The following is a 4,304-nucleotide window of genomic DNA, read 5'->3' on the forward strand; positions in this document are numbered from 1 at the left end:
CGCTGCCCGGGCCGGGTGGGCTGCGCTGACCACGCGCATAGCGAGGCAGTGGTGAGGGGCTGCGGGAGGAGCCGGGCAGAGGCTGTGGCTTGCGCTTCTCCTGGCTCTCCTCCCTCTGTTGGTTGAGGTCTGGCCTTCCCCCTCCACCTTTTGGATCAGGGTGGGAGGGAGAAAGGAAAGGAAACCTTAAAGGTCGTCACCAGGTGCCAGGGAAACCCAGAGGGTGAGTCAGCTTCGAAGGCCTGAGGGTCGAGTGAGAGTGGGCTGTAAAAAAATGGTGAAAGAAACCACTTACTGTGATGTTTTGGGGGTCAAACCCAATGCCACCCAGGAAGAATTGAAAAATGCATATAGAAAATTGGCCTTGAAGTACCACCCTGTTAAGAATCCAAATGAAGGAGAAACGTTTAAACGGAGTTCTCAAGCTTATGAACTTCTTGCTGATTCCAAAAAAAAAAAAAAAGGGAATTATATGATAAAGGAGGTGAACAGGCGATTAAAGAGGGCAGAGCAGGTGGTGGTTTTGGCTTGCCCATGGATATCTTTGATAAGTTCTTTGGAGGAGGAGAAAGAATGCCAAGAGAAAGGAGAGGTAAAAATGTTGTTCATCAGCTCCCCCTGACCTTAGAAGACTTATATAATGGTGCAACAAGAAAACTGGCTCTGCAAAAGAATGTGATTTGTGACAAATGTGAAGGGCGAGGTGGTAAGAAAGGAGCAGTAGAGTACTGTCCCAACTGCCGTGGGACAGGCATGCAGATAAGGATTCATCAGATTGGGCCAGGAATGGTTTAGCAATTTCAGTCAGTGTGCATGGAGTGCCAGGGTCATGGAGAACGCATCAGTCCTAAAGACAGATGTAAAAGCTGCAATGGAAGAAACATAGTTCGAGAGAAGAAAATGTTAGAAGTTCATATTGATAAAGGCATGAAAGATGGTCAGAAGATAGCATTCCATGGTGAAGGAGACCAAGAACCAGGACTGGAGCCAGGAGATATTATCATTGTGTTAGATCAGAAGGACCATGCTGTTTTTACAAGTCGAGGAGAAGACCTTTTCATGTGTATGGACATACAGCTGGTTGAAGCATTGTGTGGCTTCCAAAAGCCAATATCTACACTTGACAACCGAACCATAGTCATCACCTCTCATCCAGGTCAGATTGTCAAGCATGGGGATATAAAATGTGTGCTAAATGAAGGCATGCCAATATATCATCGGCCATATGAAAAGGGACGTCTAATCACTGAGTTTAAGGTAAACTTTCCTGAAAATGGCTTTCCTGAAAATGGCTTTCTTTGCTGGAAAAACTCTTCCTGAATGGAAGGAAATAGAAGAGACTGATGAAATGGATCAGGTAGAACTGGTGGACTTTGATCCAAATCAGGAAAGACAGCGTCATTACAATGGAGAAGCGTATGAGAATGATGAACATCATCCAAGAGGTGGCCGTTCAGTGTCAGACCTCTTAATGGGCCAGAACTCTTTGACATTCTGTATGCAGTAGTGAATGTGGGAAGGACTGTAATCATAATATGCTCACTACTTGGCTATTGTTTTTGTTTTAATATTCAACTATAGTAGTGTTTTAAAAGTTAAATGAAGAATAAACAAATATAAATGCTCAAAAAAAAGGTTACACTATCTCATAAAGTTCTTCCATTTTTGACAGAAATTTTATTCCTAGAGCTCAAGCTGCTTGCCTCTTTCCTTGCCCTACCAACTCTCTCAGTGATGGGCAGCCACACTATGTTTATTCTTTAAGTGAACATCCACAGATTAATTTTAGCTATGTCCAACTGCAGGCCAAAGAAGGAAGGTTTCCAATCTACTTCCTACATTACTTCCTGTGAATCCTCTAAGAAGGGACTATCATTCTACCATGTTGGCATGATCTCTTCCTGCCGTGATGTTGTCAGTCAGTCTGTCTGTGATATTAGTATATAATATCTCATGAATGACTTATAGAAAAATCTCAGTGTTCCCCTTCCTCCAAACACAAAAGCTCCGAACTTTTGTTCCAACCAAAACAGGTACTAAAATTTTTGAGTTTAGTCATTGATTTTCTTCTTTTCTCTCCTGCTGTACTTATTCAAGGAGGGAAAGATAAAAGGAAGGAAAGTTTTAAAAAGGAGAAAAGCACACTTTTAATTCCAGCCCTCAGGAAGAGAGACAGATGTCTGTGAGTTTGAGTTCAGTGTGGTTGGTATACAATAGTGAGTTCTAAGCCAGCCAGAGCTATGTAATAAGACCTTGTCTCAAGTAAATAGATAAACAAACAAACAAACAAATAAAAAAGGAATAGGGAGAATGGGGAAAAGATAAAAAGAAAAAAGACAGAAGTAAATAACCAAAGAATACAGAGGGCCAGGCTTGGTGGCTCCAGCCTGAAATTGTAGCACATAGAAGGAGGATCAGAAGTCCAAGGTTGTCATTGGCTTCATACTAAGTTGTGGTTCAGCCCATTTTCAAAAGACTAATTCAAAAACCAAAAGCAAACAAACAATTAGATAAAACCCTCAAAAAGAAGGAAATAATGCAAAGAATAATGAAAGAACCTACCAGCAGTAAACCTCCAGGGGAAAGATGCTTGGATCAGAGATGGTGCCTGTGGGTCCTCCAGTAATTGGGATATGCCAGATATGAAGGTGGCTGTGGGTTATAGCTGAGGTTTGTTTTATTTTCTATAGTTTCAGCCTATCAGACTGGTGCTTTAAGCAAGTTGAGAGCTATTGCTTCCGAGAGTGTAGAGAACTCTGAGGGGGAAAATGTCCCCCAAGTGTCACAGCTCTGAAGGGAAAGGCTTACCCACTGAAAGTGTTAACAGCTCTGCTCAGACTGGCATGGTGGTTGTAGGGAGTTGGGGGTTGCTCCGGTCCTGTGAAGGTTTCTCCACTGCAAGTATTACAGCTCTATTCCTATGAGGGGGAAGCTATCCTGGAAGTCAGGAACTAAGGAATACCACCAAGTCACACTGTACAACAAACCTCACAGAAGAGATTTTCTGGGAGGAAAGAACCCAGCAGAATGGCTGGGGAGGGAAGAACCCAGCAGATTGGCTGGGGGTGGGGAACCCAGCAGGATAGCTAGGGAGGGGAGAACCCAACAGGGTGGCTCCCTCTGCTCAGTGAGAAGCTGCAAAGAACTGAGCACAAGATAGGGTTTATGTAGTGATTCTGGGGGCAGAACTTTCCAGGGTGGTCATTGGTGGGTTTTCAAATCCTGAATTTAGCCTTTTTACTCTGTAGGGCTGGGGCTGGGTTGAGCTCTTAAGGCAGTTGGAGAGTTTTATAATTGGAGGTTCTAGGGGAGGGGCCTGGCTACTTGAGTACTTCAAATGGCTTACAAAAGATATCTTGTCAGTCATGGGACAACTTTCTTTGCAGAGGTTTCTGGGCTTTGCTTTAGCAGAGCTCTTTCTGGCTCCCTAGAGCTTCCTGAGTGTATATATGGGAGATCTTCAAGGGTTCCAGAGGAGCACTCATTTACATACCTGTTTGTATAGGAAACAGTAAGCCAGGAATAGCCCAGAATGTGCTGAAGAGTTGATCACTAGATGAGGTGACCCCAGGACCTAAATGGCTTACCTGTCAGATCTAGCTTTCTCCAGAAAGCCTAGACCACAAATTGCACTCCTCCCACCTGTAACAGGGCCCCAGAACTTAGCAGGTCCCCAGGCCGTATATAGTACAACTGACTCCATGATAGGAGTATTATTCAAGCTATAAAATTCAACAAGTAGACAACACTACCTGCCAAACCAAACCAAAAACCTAATCCATCAACGTCTATAGTTCTGGAAAGTCTCTAAATGTACTAACTTTGCTTTTTGGCTTCTGTAGTTCTGCCTCTCGATAACTGTTCTTATGAACTGAAGCATGTCAAATCAGTGCATGGTTTTTGTGCAAACTCATCCTGAGAAAGGCTCAGTGCTACACTGGGATCTCAAAGACCCAGTGTATCACTGGCCAGCTAATGAAAAGACCCAGGCTTACACCCATGTCTGAGCAGTTTTCTCTGGTGGATACACCACAATATCACCTAGACATAAAATGACACAGGATTGGCTCCAACCCTGATGATTTATACAGCCACAACTTGCTGATGTCTTCCAACTCAACTGGCTGGTTTTGTGTGCAACTTGACACAAGTGGGAGTTAACACAGAGAAAGGAACCTCCCTTAAGGAAATGACTCCATAAGATAAGACATTTTCTCAATTAGTGATCAAGGATGGGAGAGCCAATTATAGGTGGTGCCATCCCTGGGCTGGTAGTCCTGGGTTCTATAAGAAAGCAAGTTGAC

The 4,304-nt window shown here is 43.7% G+C and overlaps 1 pseudogene; it reads left to right on the forward strand.

Moving 5' to 3' along the window:
- The first annotated feature begins 274 nt into the window (after positions 1-274).
- Positions 275-1,472, forward strand: LOC114638982 (annotated as a pseudogene).
- Positions 1,473-4,304: the final 2,832 nt, after the last annotated feature.

This window comes from Grammomys surdaster, unplaced genomic scaffold (assembly GCF_004785775.1).
Source record: "Grammomys surdaster isolate TR1022 unplaced genomic scaffold, NIH_TR_1.0 61, whole genome shotgun sequence".
Taxonomy (NCBI): Eukaryota; Metazoa; Chordata; class Mammalia; order Rodentia; family Muridae; genus Grammomys; species Grammomys surdaster.